We start from the raw sequence: 23,852 nt of genomic DNA on the forward strand, positions 1-23,852 counted from the left end.
GTAGGCTTTTGTCTGACCTGCTTCACTCACCGTTAACATTATTAGCATATCACAAAAGACATCAAAATGCCCTTAAGCAGGTGAGGTAGCACCAGAGGGTACAGAGTGGTGATGGGCTCAGGGGTTTGCCTCAGAGCAGTCAGGCACAGGGGTCAGACCCGATCCTGCCACTGCAGCCCTCTGTGCCCATTCTGCATCAGCTTGACCCAGCACCACCACTCTTAATGGCCTAGCTCTAGGAGGCACCAAAATGGCAACCTGGAAAGGATTTCCTCTTGCTCTGTTGCCCAGAGCTGAGCAGGGACCAGCCTGAACCCAAGCTTACCTGCCACTCTTGATGGATACCCATTGATCCCTTCCTGCATGACACAGCACAGACTAGGGCCAGTCCTTGGCATGAGGAGCATTGCCTCAAGCAGGTCACTCACAGAGGTCCAGGCCCTCAGTGTCAGCTTCCTTAAAGCACTTTGTGAAGAGAAGTTTCTCTACCCTCCATGTGGAAGCACATTCAGGATCAAGTCTTCTCCTGCAATACACCTCCCTTTCCCGTTTATATTTTTAAAACAATGCTCAAGGGGCTCTACCTCCAACACAGCAGGCCCCAATTAGATTTTCTTCTGGCTTTTGTGTTGCTTACCAGAGAACATACCCCAGACCACAAGGACACACTCCATCAGCCTCTTCTATAGATTCCCCAAACACTTCAGCTGTCCTCTGTGGAAACAATTGGCTATTTCTCTACCTAGATCCATGTCTCTCAGGAGTGCCTGTCATTAACTGCTATCACATATCCTGCAAATGCTCCTTGCTCTAATTAAGAAATAATTAGTGACTCCAAAGTGTGAGGTAGATTCCCAAGTTCTTTGCTACATGAAATAAGTATCTAATCTATCTTCTTATTTTTGATTTCAATTTAAAAAGATAATATTTCCTTCTGGTGTCCTTGTGTCTGCAGTGATAGTACTCACCAGTCATACTTATCATAACCAGTCATACTTATCATAAAAGTTTCTTGATTTCTCACAATTATCCTCCTGTGAAAAAATAAGAAGACTAAAAGCTTTCCTTCATTTTCTTCCTGTCTCCTACATTATCAGCTCTATGCCCTGATTCAAGTAAGGCAGCTATTTGCAGAAATACTGCAACCACAGTTTACGTTCCCACCTGCAGCCACTTCAATCACCTTGTTCTTCAACACTTGTTCCAAGTCCTGCAGGTCCTACAGTTCAGTCCTCTGCTCAATTCTCACAGCAAGGTCAGAATTAAGCTATCTTTTGTGTTGCATGGAAAATAGTGTTTTAAATCTACATTTTGTGTTTTCCTAATAATTAGTAGTTACACAAAGCTTCCTGCTGGGGGAACTCAGCTCATTATTTCTGGGTGCCTTTAGGGTATAGGCTGAATTTTGTTGCAATTCTCACACTTTGGTTTTGGCAGGCTTGATGTGTGAAGCCTTTAAATGAGCATCCTTTGCTTGGTTGATTTTTTTACATTTGTTATGGCCAAGGCAGAAGGAAGAGGAAGTTTGGGCAACAAGCAACACCTTTAATGCTGTCTTTACAGGTTGTCCTCCTCACAGGGGGCACATGAAATTCTTCCCAATATTCTCCTTGCCCCTCTTCTCTACCTAGACCAGGACCTGGGGGAGTGACATCAGCTGCCAGCCACAAAGACTATTCCCCTCAAGAGCGAACCCTCATGGATGGGCTTCTTCTTGTTGCTCCCATTCCAGGTGACCCCTCATATGCTGAGAGAAAGGCTGATCTGGGATAACCCAGGGGTACCAGCTACTGCAAAGGCATACACCCTGGGCAGAAACTAGAGTTCCCTGGCTCCAGGGTGGTTTTGTTGGCCCCCCTGAACAGCCGTTACAAGCCACAAACCACCAAGGGACAATGTGGCTGCAGTTCAGCTAAGTTTCATCAGTGACATTTTCCTCTCACAGTATTCCCTGTATAGCAGGATCTGGAGCTCTGTTGTTGCCTTAACACTTTACAGGACTCTGTGTGGGTGTTTCCAGCTGGCAACTCAGCTCCGTGGGTTACCAGAGCCCTTGAGTTTCACTGTAGGCCCATTGCTCACTTTGTGCCTCGCTGCATGAGTGCATCTACCTCTAGATGATTAGAATCAGGTCTATTTCTGGATACCCTTGCCCAAGTGGATAGGAAAATCTCCATTTGTGTGGGTTATTGGGAATTCTGCTATGGGTTGATACAGCCCATATGTTTCTGCTGAGCTGGTAAGCACTAATATGTTATTTTAGAAAATAGTAGTTATTAGCTTTTACCATGGAAAACTTGCATTTGTGGGACTCTATTTTTACCACTTCATGTTACCACTATTTCTACCACTAATTTATTCACTAGGTTAGAAAAAATGTTGTTCCATGAATTGTAACTGTTATGATGCCAGTACTGAGTTTATCGTGGCTCCGGCAGTCTCTTAATGTGGAGCTACTATGTCCCATTTCAACAGAATATTTTTCTATAAAATGGCCCAGACAGCTGAGCTAAGTAAACAGTGAAGGTAACTGGTTGATCAATGGCTTTCAATGAAAAAAAAAAATTAAGAAAAAAGAGGGAGAGGGCTCAGTTTGGTGGTGGTTTTCCGTAGGGAAATTCCAAGTTTAACATATTTGCCAAAGTATAAAACAATGGCTGAGTATTCATGGAAATAATACTGAATTCCAAAAATTCTCCAAATTTTGTCTTGAAATATTTAGATTTAAAAGTTCATTATTTACTACTTGCTATGCTCTTGACCAGCTTTTTTTGCGAAGAAGTCTACATTTTTATTTGTGATGCAGTAGGATTTCTGCCGCCTAATTTTTGCCTTCTCAAGGTTTGGTCTCTGGTTATCTCTGCAGGCTTCACTGGTAGGAAGGAGAAGAAAGATGTACTTGGAAAGAGGCAAAAGATAATCTGCAAGCCTGAAGGCCAGCATGGGAGTTCAGTGATACCATGTGAGTCTGCACTCCTGTGTGGTCTACTCCTCCTCTTACTGTGGTTTCCAGTGGAGGTCAGCATAAATCTAATGCACAGAGTGGGAAAGAAATTGTTTCTTTCCTGCTTCTGCATCTTCCCAGGTGTGAGCTCTTCACATGGAGTCAGACAGGATATTGCTAGGAGAAGGGAGTCAGACACATCAGCATTTTCCTATCCCTTGAAAGGATTTTTACTGTGTTCCCAACCTGAGTGACAGAGGCAGCATGAGTGATGGCTGATTCCAGTGCTAGATATAGGCTGCTGTATCTAGCAGCCTTCTGCTGGCTTTCACAGCACATGCTTGCTGCACTGAAAGCCTAATACTAAGAGCTGGGTTCAAATACAGAGATTTTGTCGGGCCTTGCATTTTCTGGTTGCTCTTCTGTGGAGTATTAGATAAAATTCTCATGGACAATTAGAACTAGGAGAATATTAACAAAGGAGAAAATTATGCATTGAACATTTTGCTTGCAAAATTCACTGAATAAATTATTCAGATTTAATGTGGAAGAATAATGGAGGAAATAATTGAATAATGAAATATCGTAACTTAATGGACTGTTCTATTATTAATTTTATGTCTTGGCCTAATACAATAGAACGGAGAATTAAAACAAAACAAAACAAAAGGCCTGTTTTCATGAAAAAAGAGCAATGTGTCTGTTTATGAAACTGTGCACAGCACTCATGAGTTTCTCATAACTCTTGTAACAGCGCTCTTGCATTGCTGCCCTGCATTGATGACTGAGATATTGCATGCAAATCTAAAACCTTCCGTTTTTATAATAATTCAGGGGGAAAAAAAGTCTGAATTAGGTCAGCCTAGAACACCCTTCCATGCTATTACAAACAAACAAACAAAAAGAGAGTTTTTGGACAATTCTGTGATTTTTAAAACCCTAAGACAAGCACTGATTGCATGTTAGAGATTAGTCTGACCTCCACCTGGCTGCTATGTCTGCAGTGGTGTTCTGTGTACTAGGTGTTTCAGGATCTTCCTCCTTACATTTAAGCACAAACATTCATGTTCTAGAGAATTGCCTTGTTTTGCTTTCTGGATTCAACAAAGCACTTCAGTATGTTGATTAGTCTAGTGAAAAGGAGTTTGGAGTGATCTGGTGTATTATGGAGGAACCTGGCAGTGTGCTTTGCCATGAGATTTTCTGGTAAACCCTCTTGAAGATCTGGAGAAGCTACTGCTTGCCCTCAGATGACAGGGTTGGGTGGACATGCAGGGTGGTGGTGAACCAAATGGGCAACTTGGATTATTTTCAGCTTTTCTGCATGAGTTGTCCCTAATTACCTAGAAGAAAAGTCTATGTACAAACAGCTGGGAGCTCTGTGCTCCTTGAGACCTGGCGCCTAGAGTCTCTGTTCTTTTACATAATAGTAAGCAGAGGAACACTTCTGAGAAGAATTTGTTCCTAGGATGGATTCTTCTTTGCTGTTTCCTGAGAAAGCTTTTCCTCTTTTGAAGAAAGAACATGACTTCACACCGGAACTTAGGGTTTTCCAAATAGGCTTCTGCATTTTGTTTCTACTGGCTAATGAGAAAGGGCAGAGGGTGCTTTTAGGCAATGATTTGCTGCCCTGTGTGGCCATCTACCCTCACATCTTACTAGCTAAGACGTAGCTGTCTAGCAGAGTTCACCTCCAGACTGCTAGTGCCTTAAGGTGTCTCCATATAACCCCCTCTAGGTTTACTGGGTGTCTGAGCTCCCAAAATAATCCTTAGAAAACTCATTGATTGTAGAGCTGGAGCTATCCAGCTCACTGTAATGTAGGGGCCAACACCTGGCCAGCTGAACCACTGGACACGTCAAGAGCATAGCAAGATCGCCATAGACTTTTGAGGAAGCATCTACACTACCTCCTAGGCGGACGTGTGAATTTAGGTTTCTGGAATAGGTTTATAATCTGAAGCTGAATCCTCCCCAGATATCCAAAGTCAAGTGAGATGAATCCCCCCTCCAGGAAGGCTGGATTTCTTAGCAAGATTCCTCAGGTTAACTGCAACAATTTGAGGGTAGGAGCCTGACCACTGAACTACACATTATCTCTGTGGGTCCTAAGCATCCACAGTTTTTATTTCATCCAAGGCATTGCTGAAGCTGATTCCTGATTCTGGTCTTTTACCCCAGGATACATATGGCTGAGGTGCACCTCTCCTTGCATGCAGCATGAGGGTAGTATTGATGTGGACCCTTGTAGCAAGGCTTACATTTCATTTCATTAGTTACCATAACTGATGAACCCACAGAGGGCCAGTATGTTCTTTAGCAATTAACTGAACTCCAGAGACTGTAATTTGTCTTGTTCATGTTACAGCACCAAATGAATTTTGCTGTGTTTAATAATCATTCTAAAAGCAGATCACAGAGCTGGGAGGGAGGGAGAGATCATATCAATCATTTGTTTTCTAACTCTTTCAAGGAATTTCCTACTGTGCTTAATTTCTTGCTGGTGAGTCCTACATGAGCCTCGGGAAGGCAGGCACTGCTATTATTACTCATTTTTTTTAATCATCAGAGGAAACTATTTAGCTGTACCAGAAAATTAACATGCTCCCAAATTCAGGAGGAGCCAACAATTGGGAAAATGCAATTTTCATGGACACTGTCATATTAGTCTAAATGGTATACTTTAGGGCATTTTCATTTAGGGTTTTTTTAAGGAAATTTAGCTAAAGCCCCTGGTATTCTTGCTGCAGAAATTTTTTTTGGGGGGGGGGCATGGGACTGGGATATTATCCCACTTTGCACATGTGACAGAGAGAAAGTAATTGGCTTGTCCAAATTCTGCCAGGGATACTTAAACGTCCCGAATCCCAGCCCAGGACCCAAGGTTAGCGAGGTACAAGCATGCACTTTTGCTTGTAGTAGAAATAGTACTATTTCTGCAGCTCTGTCCCTTCTCAGCTGATTGGGGAGGGGAATTGGCCATAGAGAAGGGACTCACAAAGTGGAGAGTGAGCAGGATTTGCTCTGACTAAAGAAGAAGAAAACTAGCATTTGCCTTGAAAGACAACTCGGCTTCAAGTAATTGTCAAAAATCAATGTAGACAAACTATCCCTATTCACTAAAAAATACTGTTTCTACCTCATTCCACCTGAACTCATCCAGGATGGTGCCCACTGGCAATGCTCCAAGGTCAGTCTCCCAAATTAAGAGGAAAACATCTTCAGACAGTCCTCTAGAAGAAAAGGATCTCCCTTCAGCCTGTCTGCCTTGCTCACCCTTTTAAAGTAATTGTCTGATACCCATTCACTCAGCTCCTGAGCTGCATACGGACAAACCTCCAGGACATGCAAGTCTTAGGACACTCAAGTTGTATCCCAAGGAGAAAATCATACCCACTCTGTACTTCTCTCAAAATTGCACCACTCTTAACACCTGCAAATCACCCTGGAGTTAGCATGAAAAAAAAAAAAAAAAAAAAGAAAAGGAAAAAGAAAAAAACAACAGTAAAGACCCTTGATGATGCCCATTGTAAGTTGCCCTCGGAACATCCTGGAGGAAACTGTGTTTTGTGATGTTAACAGCAGCCCATATAAAGACTTCATAAAATTCTACACAGTTCAGTATGGGTGGTGGGAGCAGGGGGGGAAGCAGGAGGGGGTGGGGTGGGCAGGGGGAAGTACAAGGGGTAGTTATTGGCTCATATAATTTCTTCCAAAGACTCCCCCCAGGAGCCAAAGGGCTTTCAGAGATACTAATACCCCCATCTCAATAAATGCCCTTGATCTGAGCCTGTGGTAGGCGATGCTGGCTGTGTGATTGGCGCGTCAGGGGGTATGCTGTGTTTGCAGTCGTGTGCTGCTTCTCCCATTTGCCCAAATGCTTTAATTAAGGCCATGTCTCAGGATCTCAGCCCTGTGCACAGAATTCCCACCGCTCAGGATGGTGCCTCTGATGCTGCTAGCTGGCAGGAAGGGCCGTGAGATGGAGGTGCAGAGGCTGGAGGCTGTGCAAGGTGCCCAAGAAGCCCTGGGAGCTGCTGGAAGGTGCGGGAGGGAGCCCAACCTGCAACACGGAGAGAGCCAGGCTCCAGGAGCACTCAAGAGGCCCAAGACCTGGCTCTGCCTCTCTTCTCAGCAAATGTCACCTTCCAGATCATCCTTACCCTTCAGAGCAGCCTTCTCACAGTGCATTGTGCTCTCCTCAGTGGGAATGTCTGATTCAAAAAATGACCTGGGCTCCTGCTCTGATATCCTTCTGATGTGCTATGTCTCCGTTGTAGCCACAATTATCTCATTTAGGAGACAACAACACCCCAGGGGAGGCTCACCTGCTTTTTTTCCCTGCTCTTCAAATGCATGAAACTGAAAAGAAGCATCACAAAGGAAGTTTCCACAACTATGCTGAACTCTCAGACCTATTTGAAAAAGAATTAGAATAACTTGAAAACAATGCAAAACATTTAAAATAACTATTCCGTTTTCTTCTTCCTTCTTGTCAATCCCTGAGAAAAAAAACAGCAGTGATTCAGAATTAGTTTGGTTCTTTTTTTTTTTTTTTTTTTTTTTTACCTCTTCATAACTTTAAAAGGAAGTTGCAAAAGAAGTTTTGAAAATTCATACAGCAGAAAGGAAGGAATTAAGGAAACAAAAGAGAGAGGAAGAATTCCACTATGTTTAGTGGGAAAATAAAGGACAGACAAGACAAAAACAGGCAAAAGGGTCAGGACAAAAGTCAAGTATGGGAACAATAAAATGGCAAAAGAAAAAGTTTAAGGTCTAGAAGGATTCTCCAGGCAGCTTCAACTTCTGTGAGAAGGAACTGGACTCAGAAGATCCCCTCCAGGTTTGACTGGACCAGCCCTCACCAAAGCATCCTGCCCTCTGGGGCCATGGATTTTCCTGCCCTTCTCGGCAGGATCTTCCTGCCGAGATCCCTCCAAGCTCAGCACCCTGGTGCCAGCAGCGGAATTCTAGGTCTCAGAGGCAGGACATGGGCTGCATTCATCCGAGCTAAATGGCGTCACAGGATAGGCCAGTTCGGATGATCCATGGGGAGCGCATCTAGTTTAAGGTCTCAGGATTCAGGTTTGGGCCCCCATTTCCAGGCAAGCACCAAGCCTGGAAGAAGCAAGCGCAAGAAAGCGAGCTTCAGGTGTGCACTAGAGGGCACTCCTGCCATGTACAAGTTGTGCTGATGCTTCCCAGAAAGATTTAAGGTCTTTCCAAGGCCAGAACACACCGGGAAGACATAATGCAGCACCAAGAGGAGGGAGAAGGCCTGCAGCCCCCTCCATCAGAGAGACTGCAGTGGGGAAAACTCTCATACACTTTCCCTCCTACCTCCTCTCCGTGCAAAAGCTCTTGCTGCACTCACAACAGAGATGTCCGAGGAGCAGCTTCCACCTTCCTCGGAAAAGCTAGCCCTGCCCTGTGGAGGGGTTTCACACAGGGAGGAGGAGGCTGATATTTCCTGGGCTGTTTCAGGGCTCCGCAATCTGTGAGAGAGGGACACAGGCACCAAGCACGGAGGTTTGTCCCCATGCAGCACCCTTTTGCCTTTCCCATGGAGCAGGATGTACTGCTGCTCGATCCCACCAGCTCTCAGGTGGACTTCTTAGAGCAACATCATCTGATCATGCCTCCCACCTGCCTGCAGTCCACGAGGACTCGCTCTGTCATCCCCTGCAATGTCCTGGGCTTAGCAGAGAGATTTACACTTCTCCAGCTCTAAGCACCCAAGAAGTCCCTTGTCCCAGGCTCACCAGCTCTTGCCTGTCCCTCTAGCCAGAGACCTGCAGGCTTGTACCCCTGATGTTCATCGCTGGTGAAGGCACAAAAGACACTGTGATTTGCAGCAGTCAAAAATGCAAATTCCACTGAACCAAAATCAGCTAGTCCTGGGAGAGAGCTCTAAGGAGGAATCACTTATGCTCTTGTTGCCCTAGTTCTTCCTCTGGTTCTTCTGTAAATGGGTGCTGGTCTGTTCCAGCGCAGCTGCACTTTCACTCTTGCATTGACTTGCCATGCAGTGCCAGCCTATTAATCTTCTGGGGCAAGAACCACCAGTTAATTCCCAGAACAAGCATTTCTTGCCATGCATATGGTGCCTGATCTTGCCTTTGCTGCCAAAATCCAGGCTACAGGGATCAAATTCCTTTGTGTTATTTTAATTTATGTTCAGGGTTTAGTTCAGATGATATGAAATATATATGGCAAATGCACACCCCATAGCTTCACATCTACTACACAGTACTGCTGAGCATCAGACAATAAATTTCCTGTCTGCAGCCAGTTTGTTTATTAAGACTACCAATCTGCCTGGACTGGTGCTTGGAGTCTGACACTGATGCTTGAAATTTCTGTTTTAATCACCTCTGTCCTGTCCTTTCTTTGGGGATAGAATAATAAATTCTTGTGGTGCCTTAATTAAAAAAAAAAAAAGAAAAAGAGAGAGAGAGAGAAAGGATCAAATTCTAGTTTCCCAAGGAGCTGGAAGCTAAGTTGTCTGAATGGCTTCACTATGAAGACTTCTTCATGCCCAAACTGAGCATCCTTGAGCTTATCAAATGATCTCTGCTTGCATTTTGGTAGAGCTTCAGGATTGATTCCTCCTTAAAAAAAAAAAAAAAAGAAAAAGGCAATGAGTGCACCAGGTAGACAGGTCACTCTGGAAAAAATGATAGATATGCATTTCTATACCTAAAGCTACACAGTCCCCAGCTGATGTGGGAAAGACCAGGTAAATATTGAGCTTACAAGGCCCAAACATTTCTCACTGCAGCGATTTTCTTTAAGCCTGATGATTTTGGGGACTGTTATTCCCCCATCTCTGAGCCTGATGTGACAGACCCCAAGAGTCTGTGGTGACACCTGAAGTTCTCTGCAAATGCTCCTTCATTAAACCTACCTACAGGCCTTATTCCCACGACTGATTTCTACCTGTTTGTTTTGAAGCACTTCTCTCCCAGGCAGTTCTGCTTTCTCAAGCTACACAAAACACGTGTTATTCTGTGCTGGCACAAACGGACTGATAAGAAATTTAACATCAAGGCCTACTCAGAGAAGACAGAAGATTGTCACAGATGATAGTCCCAAGGACAGGAGCTTTGCACATGCAGTGTTTCTCTCTCATGTGACAGTTATTCTCTTCTGATATTTTTCCCTGGTAAGATGTTAGAAATCTATGCATGGAATTCAGTGTCTTCTGCCTGCCCCCCACGTCCCACTCCCAGCTCACTGTTGGGTGGATTCATACACAGTAATTTCTGAGCTTTCTGCTCCTTTCGGCCCATTGGAGAAAAGCTCCAGAAGATCTTCTTCCAAGTAGCCACACACCTGGTTCTGTTCTGCTCTGTGATGGAGGGCACATGCAAGGGCTGGTATTGAACACACAGAGCACAAGCCTTCCGCCCTGCTTAAACCACTGACCTTTTCCTGGGGTTCTTCAGCATATATTTTGAGAAGGCAGAATTTAGGATGGAAAGATTATGTTTTAATGAGCTAGCAATCACAGCTAGTGCTGTGTCTCAGAGGAATTCATTCTGCCTCAGTAGCACAAGGAGCAGGTAGCTAGCTAGATCCAGACAGGCTGTCAAGAGAAGAAACTTCCATCCCACTTGCATTTAATGCACAAGGCACACGTGTAGCTGCCATAGGCCTCAGATCCTGGAGCTCAGAGGACTGGAGGAGTAAAATTCAGTCTGTAGGCTTTTCTAGACCCATAAGAGGGCAAACTGGATTGGGAGACCCTTTCTTCCTTTGAAGTTTGTTTTGTAAAACAGACAAAATAGGAGAAACTCTGGAACAAGTCTGGGGGTTGGGTCGCATGAAATTCAAATGGCAATATTTTAATTACTGCTGCAAAGAGTTAATTAAAACAGAGAAATACTGTCCTGGATTCAGATGAAAAACAACCAACCCCTCTCTGCCTGGTTGCTGTTCAAGGGACAAACTGCTTTGACCAGAATGCACAGAGCACGCAGCTCTGCCCCCAAACCATATTCCTTGGAGTACTTGAAACAACGTGTTGAAATTAGGCTGTGGCAGCCAGCAGTCAGATGGTGCAGCCTGAGTCAATGCTCCGTTAGCAGCACAACAGCAGCCTCGAGCAAGCCGTGGGGAGAAAGGGGCCTGCATGCTCCTGGAAGCCAAGCAGCATCCATTCCTTGTCTAACCCCAGCCACCATTCAATTGGAGGTGCCTTCACCTGCAAGCCTTCTACTCTTGTAGGACCTGGCTAGGCCCTCTAAGGAAACCACTGCTCAGCACATGCTGCTGTGCTTACATGTACACATGCTTCAAAAGTTCCTTTAGAAAGCAAGATGGGGCAACAGGCTTTGTAAGAAAGGCTGGTTCCCACCCTACAGCAAACACTGGCACACACAGTAGCACTTGGGAGTGCAGCATAAAAAGTTCCCAGATTTTTCAGGCATGCCATCTCTGCTCCTCAGTTGCTCCATGACAAGATAGCGCAGAAGCAACCTTTTAGGTCCCAAGATGCAGATAACATGTAGAGGCACCCTGACAGACAACACAGAAGAGCAAGCTGCTGGAGCTGGTATGAGAACCCACTACTATGTTCTCTAAAGCTTGAGCACCTTCCATCTAAACAGCTTTTAACACCACCCTACCAGTTTTTCCAGAGCCCAAATGCAAAATGAAAAGCCAGACCTGCCAAGTCCACACTTTGATCATAAGGCTTGTGACACAGTTTGCACCCACCTCTGACCCTGCAGAGAGGAAGGGATCTCACACAGTCATCTACCTTCCACCTTCTGGAAAAGGTCCTCCTCAGGCATAGGACAGGGCTGATGAGAGAGTTTGTCTGGTGTGATATTGAATCTCAGCTGTTAACATGAAAAACATTTCAAAAGACTAAATAGGGATAAAAAAGTCCCTCCAATCCCACCACTTTGTCTTTTGAATGATCAGCAAACACCCCTAACTACATTATAATTGATTAGGACACCATCTGTTTCTATGCTCATTTGTAGAGTTATTGATTTGGGGTAAATCCCTAGAATGTTTATTTTGTGGACAGCTTGTTCTGATCCATGACATTCATTCTGAAATTAGCCATCCATTCAGTGGTAACTGCATCCCCAAAAGGAGAGATCCAAGCTCGCCGGGCTCTATCTGCTTTAGTGCACAACCCTTGCTCTTGGCTTTCCCAGCTAACCCTGCTCAGGACTGCCAAGCACAAGACCCAAAGTGCGACATCTCCTCATTGCTTTTTCACAAGAAGGCACATTGTCTCTTCCCCTTAATTTAAATCTGTTGACTTTAAGCTAGACACATTTCATTTGCTGTCATGCTTTACTCATTAAATCCCCCAAATTACTGTTTTTACTAACATGCTCTTTTAGATACTTTATTACTTAGCTAAATTTATTTATTTACAGAGAGTGGCAGAAGAGAAAGACAGCTGGAGCAGTTGTTTGCTAATAGTCATCCAAACCACAATGTGATAGCCACACCAGCAGAGCAAAAGCACTGTATTTTGGCATACTTAAAGTATGTTGTACAAGTTCTGGGCAAAGCAGCTAATGGGTCGCTCAGAGAAAGACATTTCCCCAGACGTGGGACAGATTTTCAGATTTCTTAATTGTCCTCAGATATTGCTTGTCCACATGAATACAAGCCAGACCCCCTCAAGCAGAGATTTAATGGTGTGAGCAGCACACTGCAGAAACTCTGGAGTGATTCTTGCAGCATGTTAGCGTCTAATAGACAGGATTAGCAATGGGTTCAATTGCAAACCACTAAACTCTGAGTAACTGATTAAAAAACTGAGACAAAACAAATGCTCCTTTAGCTTCTTCATTCCTACCAGTCATTCAGATGTGTTAATGTTTTCAATAGCTTCACGAGCATAGCACAAGGTAAGATGAAATTATGTGGATGGGGCTTTGTAATGGCCTAAAGGATAGACTACTGCCTTTGTGAGATACCCAGAGGGAGTTTTCTCCTCCTTTCTGACATAATACCAGAAATGAGTCTGCTTGTTCTAAGAAGTTCTAACGGGAAACAAAGATTTAAGGGATAATTTCATGAGGGCATGCAGAACAGGTTTTTGGGAAAACCTGGTCATGCTGGATGAACTATAGTTTGCTTAATCCTAGAAAAGTGCCACAGGCTAGCCTAGGATTAGTTTGGGCAGATGACATCTCCAGGTATTGCAATATCCCAGAGTGGAAAAATGGTGTTGAGAAATCAATGCTTCTCCAACTGGTTGGTGTTCAGTAAGGAGGGGAGTATCCCAGGGTCCACACTGAGACCCACTGGATTACATTCTCAGCCACAGGGGTGAGTCACAAATCCTCTTTTCTGCTTAGCTCTGGCAGACTCAATAATGAATTGAACACATCTGGGATATCTCACACATCTTGTCCACAGCTAAGTTTCCTCCTACATTGTTCATGAACATCAGCAATACCCAGGCGGGAGTCAGTGTACAAAAACAGATGAATATTCACCATTACACAGCAGAGAAAGGCACCTTGTTTGGTGGTCTCAAGATATGGCACACATTTTCTTGTCCCATCCATACTGCCTCCAAACAGTGTGCTCCTTCTGCACACTGTGAACTAGGTCTGAGCTGTTTAACTCAAGGCAACAGCAGAAAATTGATCTGGTAGACAACTGAACATCTTTTTTTTTTTTTTTTTCACCAGATTAGCAGAATGGATCAGTTGAACTTGAGTTCAGAAGTACCTGAGCCTGCACAAGAAAGAAATTGGATTATATAGGGAGCCACAGGATTGGGGGAGGAAGGGGAGCTGTCAGCTGAAAAGATTTTTACAATGCACAGTTTCAAAGCTACTATTTAAGGTACATTAATTCTAAACACTTGCCATGTGCTGATGATATAAGTACAACAGCAACAATTTGGAGCAAGCCTCCTAAAAATGAAACAGTGTGAGAGATCCTTATCATCAGGCAACTGGAGATGTACAAGAACTCTTCTAATATATCTAGCGCAAATCTCATGGCACTGTGCAAAATGTAGCTCTGAGTTCGACCATCTGCTCTGGTTTCCTGCCTTACACTGATATTGTAGTCCAGCAACATTCAGGTTGTCAGCGTAAATGTGACTTAGCCACTGCCTACAATTCCCAATGGGTTTTACAGGGAGAGATTTTCAGCTACAGGGTCAAGACATTACTGCAGACACCGGGGCTAGCCCCATTTCCTCTTATTTTTTAGTGCCTCTATTTGCAAGAAAGCAAATAGTTTGTCAGTCTCAACCTCAGTAGGTTGAGACTAGGTTTTCTAGCATAAAGCATGCACCCCTCTCAGTTAGTAATTTCAATTTGTTGCATTCCTACTATTATTTTTTTTCTGAAGAGCTGTGATGAGCATTTGAGCTTTGAACTGTCAGTGGTGCTTTGCTTTCCCAGAACTTTCATCTCAACCTTGCCTGACAGCCTCAGAGAACAGAGATGAACAGGGAGCAAACCCATCTGCCCAACAGTGTTGGTGACCAGCTTGTAGGTCACTGTGGCTTGTGAAGCTCCACTCTCTTGTTTGTACTTTTTATACTGTTGAGTCTATGTATCAGAGAATGAAATGACAGTGGCATTGTTGGCTTATTTGCTGGTTAGAATACTGTGTTTTATGGTGAAGATGCAGTACAGCTTGTAATTCTGCTGAAAGGAGTTACTTAGATTGGAACAGAAGTATAAATTCTTATTTTCATGCACTTACATTATTAACTGATCCTAGTAATTATTGCATGAAAGCCTGTGATATATTGAATCCCTTATCCTGATGTCAGGAAACTGCTATTATTTCTTCTGTTACAATTAAAATGTAGATCAGCATTGAGACTTATTCAACGAATTCAAGTTATTTTTCTTCTGCTTCTCTTCTGCAGCCAACATGAGTGCTTGGGGGACTTAGTGTGGCTCAGAAATGGTTAAGTGCCTGTAGCTTAGCAACTCATCTGTAATTAAGGGCATCTGTCTATATAACATCCTCCCCTATTATGGGCGGTTGTGCTGACAGGTGCTAATGGCTGCCATTAGAGGAGGTTTTGTTCCCAGACAATGACAGGGCTCGTTAGAGGCTGTGGCTGTGCCAGGCCTCCCCTGGGGTCCAGGGAACCATCAGGTCCTTTGTGTGCGAGGTACCAGCTGCCCGGAGCACCAGCGGTGGCCCTGGGCTCAGCACAAACCCTTGGCAGCCATGAGGTGCCCATGGCAAGGCTTGACCATGGCAGGGCAGGATGGGGCTGGTGGCTTGCAGCATGAAGCCACTAAATGCAGAGAGTTTACCACAGGTGCCAGCTAAAGAACAAAACCCAGGATTTCCGGGAGCTGCAAGCTGCTGGTGTGATACTACAAAGTCCTTTTATTTTTCATGATTCCAAAGTGTTCTTGAAAATTCTTGGGAAGGCGAGCTGCTTTATGTCTGCAAATCTCCTTAGGTGAACATAGCACTAAGAGCTACACTTTGTTCTTCCTGCAAGTCAGATTTGTTACTTGCTTATCTGAAGGGGGCCAAGGGTAAAATTTTGACTGTTTGTATTGCAAGATGACCCTTGGGAGAAGTTATAGCAGCTTAAAAAGGGACATCCACATTCCAGAAACAGCTCTTGTTCACTCAGCACAAAGGAAAAAAATGGGCATCCTTAGAACAAGATGCTTATTCCAAACCTCAAACAATATCTTCCAGAGCTAGAAACAAGTCCTAATGGGTTCCACGAAAACTTTACTGCAGTACTTTAAAGGGAACTGACAATTTTAAGGTAATGATTGCAGTCGGTCATCTCACAAATATCAGAAGGCAGGAGAAGTCTGGGAGAGTCAAACCAAATTTTGAGGCTTAACTTTAGGCCAGAAGGAACCTCGTGACCATCTACCATTGCATCAGCTTTTTCAGCTTTAACTTCATCTTTCCACAGGCAGAATAATTTAAGAAAATAAGTCTGTAAGGTATGACTGCACATGAAAGAACAAAAAGGTTTTCCTTTTTTATGCATTTGATCAAATGTATAGCAGATTTTTTTTCTCAGATTTCCTACAATTGACAGCATATATAGCTTGCCAGATTGTGATAGAATCATTACCTGGGTGCAACGCATGCTATTTGTGTAGTCTGTCATTTTATTTTCAAGCTGTCATTTGTATGATAAGGTGGTCTCACATAAGCAGTATCTCCTTGAGGTCAACTTGAATTAAAAGTAACCCACTAAACCCACTGCTGCTGTTTTGCTAGAAATCCAACAGGATGTAACAATTTCTTTTCTTGTATTTAAACAACCCTATAAATCATGTTATCAGAGCTCATTGCTGCTCCAGGATGGACCCTTCCAGGTACAGAAGGCAAACATCTCAGCTTTGCTTCACTGCTTGAGTTCAAGAGATGCTGCCCGTTGCTGAGCTTTGACCTTTACAATGTGGCAGGAGTTCCCTGTCCTGTGCCTCCCCTTATATGACTTCTGTTCAGAAAATAGTTTGGAAGGTTGCTAAAACTATCCACAGTTCATGCCAATAAGATCTAATTTGTTGTATACAAACATTTCCACTTTGTATCAATTTCCCTAATCTCTGGGTAAAAGCAAAGAATGCACTGGAAGCTTTTATTTTCCACGAAAAGCAGAAGCATTTTAGCTGTCAAGTTTTGCTTTTCATACTCTGCAGCTAGAAGATAAATCTAAGACAAGTCGACAGCATTGTTAAGCATGCTGAATCAGACAAAACACAGACACATAGACAGCAGCCATCTGATAGGAGAAATAATTTTAAAGTGATTTTTTTTCCTTTTCTTTTTTCTCCTGTTGGTTGAAATCTGCACTGTGTATTAGGGATCCATCTCTAGACTGTTATTGCCAAAGTGGTCACGAGATATATGTCCGCTGCAGCAAAGTAGATAAAATTCAGGTGACGGCAGCAAAGACAGCTATTGAGATGCATACCGCTATGAGAGCAAATACCAGCCAGCAGGATGGGCTTGACCAGAGGAAAAATCATCAGGAGAATTGAGATAGCCAACTGCCTGTATTAGAGACATATCTCAGCCACACAGGGCTTGCTGGGATAGAGAGATATTAAGAAATACACATTTTATCCCCAAGTTATGCAATTGTATTAATTTCCCATACCTCACCCTGGTGAATTCCTCAATCCTCAGAGTTGTCACCATCTCCCACAAAACTTTCTTTATCCCAATTCAAAAGCAAACAGTTAAAGATATTGGCCACTTGTAACAGGGCCAAAGTAGCCAGCTTAGGAAGTGCTGGCCCTAGATGAGCATTAATCACATCTGAGGGTAGGATAGCTTCTATATCTTGCCACATAATAATAGAGGATCTATTCCAGAAGAGAAGTAGGGTTATGCCAACAGCTCAGGTATGCATTTTGCTTACTTATCATTTATTAGCTTTTTTTTTTCAAACTGAAAAAGCTTCTTCTGTAGAAGTGCTGGGAGAAAGCATTAGATCTTTTTGCTAATCAAGTGTTTCCTGGAGCAGAAGCTAAACCATAACATTCAGCTATAAATGTTGCTAAAATATGGACAGTCTATCACAGTAGACAGTGAAACAGAAAAGCGTCTCTGATTAAAGTATTTCCCACTGAAAAGAAAACCCTAATGCATGCATTAGCCATAGTACCCTGGATAACACTTTCATCAGGGTCTTGACAAGGCCCTAGATGGAAAGGCTGAGGATCAGATGTTTCAGGTCCTTTGGACTCCACCAGAAGAATGGTCTGTTATTACCAAGCCTGTTCTTAGCAGTGGTTGTCTGCACTGCATGGACCTAGGAAATAATTAGTAAATTCATACATTTATTTCCGCTTTAGCAATTATTATTCCTTCTTTTCCCTTAGCTACTTCCATTTCACAGCAGCCTCCCCACCAGAGTCCCCTAGAAATACCTTCACAACAATGCAGGAAACAGATATAATCATTTTGCTTTAGTTCATATTGTCTGCCCAGCAAGCCAGGCATTCAGTCTGCACTTTATTACCAGTCCTAACTGAAGGGCTGCAATATAGTTGGTGATCTTTTACCAGCCCTGGAGACCCGTCATAGCTTTCTAACATGGAGAGACCTAACTAACCTAACCGCTATCATCACATGTCTAATTAGGTCAGAAAACACTACAACCATGAGAGTGGCAGATTTGTTCTTAGGACACTGGAAGTGATCTCTTTGCAGTAATTTTAGTGCTGGAAATGGAACAGCTGCTAGTCTTGCACACTGCAGGCACTTAAGCTGATAATATCTGCAGAGCTCTACTTGGAGCTTGATGCAAAATGTTCTGGTCACTTGTTCTCTGGCAAAAGCAAGCACAGACTAGAATCCGCGACAGGACAGGCTTCTGGAATGGGCAGGGATGGTGAGAAACATGGAGGGGATAAACACCAGAAAGGAAGGAGAGCTCTCCAAACAAAGGAGAATGTAACTTCAGACTGAAGGGGAGTGAAAAGGACATGATCATGCAGAAACCAAAATCAGGAGATAGCCCCAGGCTATTCAGACAGTGCATAGAAAAGACTTCAGAAGAGTTCTCAGTGTTACACGGGTCTGGAACCACAGTGAAAATAGAAGTTTCTTTGGAAACACTGAGTTTGAGAAATACAAGTAAAAAGAAGTTGCACCCAGGAGAACAAGTCAGCCTTTCCAACACACAGCAGCAAACTCTCCCATTTACACCACTCCATCGCTTTCCATTATTAGAACCATTTATTCTTCAAAGTGCTCCCAGCACCCCCACACATTTAAGCCATATTATTGTTCAAATTGGTGTCTGAAAACAGACTGCATCAAATTATTTCACCTATTGCCTTCTGCCAGCCAGTGTCTCTCATGGCTCAGCCATGTGTTCCTAGACTACGAGTCCAGCTGCTCTTGTAAATCGTGCTCCAAGCACATGTACTTACATGGGACATTCAGAATTATTTTATTGGTATATGTCCTCCCCGTGTGCCCTCAATGGGCTGCTTTTGGCAACATTAATACGAAGTTGTTCTACTGGCTTGGAGCTTCTTTGTGTGTTTATCCAATGCCAAGCCCAAGCAATGAACCCATGCCAGGTAATTCGTCATTTCTCCCTAAATGCTATAGACAGAACCATGCTCTTGGCTTGCTGGATAAAGGGCTGAGAATTGCTTTTCAGCCCACCTAATGAGGGCTTGTGTTTTTCTACACTGGGAGGAAGGACAGTCTTAATTTCCGATTTCTTTCAAAGACAGCAATTTTCTTCCACAAAAAAGATCAGGCATAATAGACACATCATGGCCTATTCTGAGTCACTCTTTAACCATTTGCACTGATGTTTTCTTTCTTCTCATCTTCCTGCTAAGGCTCTGAGACTCAGCATCCTCCTCAGCTGCTGCCGTACCATTTGCACCCGCTATGAGAAACTTCCATGCCCAAGAGTTTCACACATGGCCAGAAAGCCCTCTCCCCAACTTGCTGCAGGCTGACAGGAGTCTCCGTGAATTTTAGCCTTAAATTTGAGGTATTCCAAATGGAGCTCGCCTACCCCAAGATTGCAAGATTTGACTGAATTTGCCTTGATTTAACTTGAAGAAGCCAAGGTATGGCACACAGAGTGAGGCTCTGCAGGAAAGGAGCTTCTTACTTGTCTGAAAATCATCCAAGTGATGGACTTACTGTGCAACATTAAAGGAGGAGGCTATATATGAGGTATCTCAACCATCAGATCCCAACTGGGCTCCTGCATTTTCCCATGTATGCAAGTATTCGTGGGGAATTTAGGCTTCCTAGCAGTGGTAGTAAATGGGGGATGAGATGCCCATTCCTGCTGCTGGATACATGCTTTGGAAGATTTCTCCTGATAGAAACACCATGCCCTAGCGAAATATAATCCAGCTACTTTATATGAAGCAGTTTCATTGAGGAATCTCACGTCCAGGTTAAGCATACCTGTCAAGTCCTGTGTCAAAAAGTTGTGTAAAACCAATGATTGCAAACAATTGCCATGCAAATATAAAAATTAGCAACAGGAAAATGTTCCTTATGTCTCACAGGTGCGTTAATAAGGGAAGGGTTGGAATGAACACTTGATGTGGTTCTTATAACGCTCCTTTAAATATTTGCAAGAAATGAAACAATAGGGAGGGATCCTAAAAATTTGGACATCAAAGAAAGCCCAAGAAAAGTGAAAATGTGCACTGTAGGCACAGTGGACGTGGCATATTCCGGGCTCTTAAGAAAGCATCTACGTGTTTTAAAAGTCAAGAAGAATCAACAGGAGAAAAGTAAAATGAGAGTTTTCAAAGGAAAGCTATGGGATGCAAAGAGTTAGTTTTTATAGAATTTTAAAATTTAACTTCCTTTTTTGGTAAACTAATGGAAAAACGACTAAGAGGGAGGATATCACTAACTCATGTTTGCAAATGAGTCTTCCCAAACTACTTGGTCAGGGAATGGGGATCTGTGTATGATTCTTGGGATTCTTTCTGGGATGAGCTCAATAACAGTAAAATCAGATTTTGTGTTAGCTGTGGTGTGTTGTGTGAGCTTTGTGACTCTGACTTTCGTGTTAGGACCATCTGAAAAAGGGTGAAGAAATCTTTGAATTTTATGCTAGCGCACTTTAGCAGAGCAGGGTTTGTTTTTCTCTGGAATGAATGGAAAAAAAAATATTTTATGAAATGTTCCTTAAGGAAAAATTTCATCCTGTCCAGAGGCTCCATAGCTCAGGGGTTAGAGCACTGGTCTAGTAAACCAGGGGTCGTGAGTTCAAATCTCACTGGAGCCTATGGGTATGCATTTGTAAGAAAAAAATAAAAAGAGGAATTGTTTTGTGTCCTCCTAAAGATAGCTTATGTAATTTTCAGAGGAACCACCCTGACTTTAGAAAAAATAAAAACAACATATGGTGATTATATCAAATGACAGGCAGTGAGAAACAGAGAGAAATAACAATGGTCATATTTAAAGCTGCTAACGAATACCTCTAAATATGTTTAAAGAAGTACAGAAAGCAGAGATAGGAAGACCCTGACACTGTGAGATTTAAAGCCTTGAGGCCAAGCTTCTGAACCTCACAGGCCTTGCAAAGAATCTGAAACAGCTGCTAGAAATTCACAGACAAATCTGGCTCAACGTTTCATGCTCCAACAGGACAATAAAATCATTTCTCCAGAGCTCAGAAATTACAGAGCTGGCTGAAAAATAATAAACATGGTTTGTGGAGAAAAAAATAATATTAGTTATCAGAGTTTTTTCTGAGGAGGGGCTGGAAGTTTCCATTTTTAAGAAAAGGGGAAACCTAGGAGTAAACTTTTATTTTGCTTTTTAAGCTCAGTGAATTCCAGCTCAGATATATGCAATTTCATACTCTACCTTTGCACGTTTTTCATTTTTTGCTCATTTTCAGATAGACTGGTTAAGTATTTTGTGCCACTGAAAAGAACAAAAACAGTAAAGAAAAATGACATTTCAGGATTTGAAAAGAGCCTTTTCCCTTGAGGAGAATGGGAGTGGGTGGAGAAGGCTCAAAAGTGTAAATTTTGGTCTCATGATCTGGCCATTTGAGAAAGAAATCTTTTGAGCTCCCATACCCTTGCAAGACCAATTTCCCCATGAGTTGACTGCGTAACCTGCTTGCAACTATGAGCAAGTAAATGGGGTTCATCTAAATGTAGCATTGTCCCTGCTGATGGAGGCCACCACCCAGATGCTGGTGCAGCCCCAGGAACATCAGCAGTCACATAAACCACCACAGCAGGAAGTCAACAGATGCTGGACATTTCCTCCTCTTTTGAACCATCAATCAGTGGCCCTGCTGAGTCTCAGCAACCTGGAGGCAGATACGGGATGTTAGGAGAGACAGGTCACTTGGTTGCCCCTCTTCATCCGTTTCCTTATAGTTGAGTTTTCAGAAGCAGGAAGCATGTCCTACCCAGCTGTGGTAGGTTGATGTGTTTTCTCCATGTAAGAAGTGGCCTACAGGAATTTTCTAACCTCTGTTTGTATATGTCACAGTATGGATAAAGAAACAGAAGTCAGCAGGGTTCCCATTAATCTGCAGCCTAATGAACTAGCACAAGTTACTCTTATTGTAGCCCAAGATACTGGAACGTGGAGAGATGTGGCAGGATTTTACTAAATGGGAATTTCTCTCTAGATTGTTGCGCCCAGATGTTTGTTTACCCACTACTTCATTCCAGCTTATCTCTTTATTTTGCTTTTATATGACACTGCTGAGCAATATCCAACAAGATCTTTGTGGCTCAAGCTCATTTTTGCGATCAGGCTCATGGTTACAGCTTAGCTGAACCTGACAGTGATGAAAATGATCCTTTGAAAAATTAATGTCTCTCACCTCTCTGCAAAAATGAGTAATGGTCAGGATATGTTTTTGCTGATATCTTAATCTGCACACTAATTAATATTTATGTAAAAGTGCCTTCTACCCCTGGTAACCTGCTGCAGTGCATAGTGCCAAACATCCTGATCTCACTTATTGAATCAGGGTGTCATACAAAGATGACTTCTAACAGTAAGTCATCCTCGGATCCCTTTAAGATACATTCCTTTTTTTTTTTTTTTTTTCTTTTTCCCTGGTGGAAACAGAGCTTTTTGAAGATAGAGATTCACAGGAAGGGCCATGAGGGCAAACTTCTTCAGACCCATGTCCTGAAGCCCATGTAAATGCGTGAAGAAGAAAGGCTGGCTCTTCATCATCTTCATTGATCTGTATAATGGAAATGCTTCAAGCAAGTTCCAAAATGCACTAAAGGTTGCATTACTGACCTGTAACAAGGTCATTCTGCTTATGGGCTTCCTCAGGAAGGGCTCTTTGAACTCATGACCTGCCCTGATTCAGATCTAGACAGTCTCTTACAGCTTTTTTTAGAAAGATATAAAAGCATCTTCCTGTATGTCCTAGAAAATTTGTTTTTTTTCATAGTTTCCTAAAAACTTCATAATAGCATTTCTATTTTTAAAAAGTATTCTAGACACCGTAAATTTCTTCAGCATGTTTTTCATTCCTGTGTCTCCCTCCAAAGGTTGCATCAAGCTAGAGAGAGACATCACTTATTCCAGTGTAAACAACTCTGAACTCTCTGGCCCAGCAGCCTGAACCATTGAGGTACCCGCGGTCCTGCCCTGATCTAAGGATCTTAGCAGAGCTGCATTTCTGGCTCTGGATGTTTCAGAACTGGGTCTAGAGTCAGCAGTTCAACCTACAAAGCATGTAAAAAAAACCAGCATTGCTGCACTTCCGTGGCTATACACAGCCCCATCTTCCCTTTTCATTTTTCCTCTCAGGACTGTAAAGTCCCATACAGATTTTAGCTACTGAAATCTGTAAGACTGCAGAACACCAGAGGAACAAAAGTCACTAAATTTTTTTTTCAGTCCTTCAATTAATGTGTCCAATCTCTTATCCCCAAAAAATATATTGTCATTTAAGCTATAACATTTTAAAGCAAATCTGAAATTTTTAACTTACATCTTTGAGAAAGGGTGACTCTGCTGACCATCAAAGTTTCCTTTTTGACAGTGCTAGTCTGTATCTACCAGCTGTGTCTGTTTTGCAAAGTCCCATGTCCAGGAGTCACCCCCCAGCTCTTCCCCAGCTTTCCCACACCTTGAAGTAGATGCCTACATATGGTCAGATAAATGCCACAATGAAATCCATTGGCTGTGAAAATCAGGCCTGGGCCCCTCAATCAAGTTGAGGCATCTACACTGCAGATGTTCTTGTGAAAGTAAATACACCTGCTGCTCTCTCAGCCCTTTCACTGAAGGCCAGGCTATTATTTTAGTCAGGTTAGAAAACCAAATGCTATTTGATGCAAATTTCTTTTCAGATACAGGAGCCCCAGCACCTGGCAAAGAACATCTCCATTCTGCAAATGGGCACAGCAGTTCATAATCAACAGCTTCTGGCCAATGCCAATAGTCAAACTTTCTGCACAAG

At 43.0% G+C, this 23,852-nt stretch overlaps 1 non-coding gene across 1 annotated transcript; it reads left to right on the forward strand.

Moving 5' to 3' along the window:
• Positions 1 to 20,605: 20,605 nt before the first annotated feature.
• TRNAT-AGU (transfer RNA threonine (anticodon AGU)) lies at positions 20,606 to 20,678 on the forward strand. Its single transcript has one exon. It is a non-coding gene; the product is annotated as a tRNA-Thr (tRNA).
• Positions 20,679 to 23,852: the final 3,174 nt, after the last annotated feature.

The sequence above is a fragment of the Tinamus guttatus genome, unplaced genomic scaffold (genome assembly GCF_059628265.1).
Source record: "Tinamus guttatus ecotype Peru unplaced genomic scaffold, ASM5962826v1 Tinamus_guttatus_pri_ptg000297l, whole genome shotgun sequence".
NCBI classification, from domain to species: Eukaryota; Metazoa; Chordata; class Aves; order Tinamiformes; family Tinamidae; genus Tinamus; species Tinamus guttatus.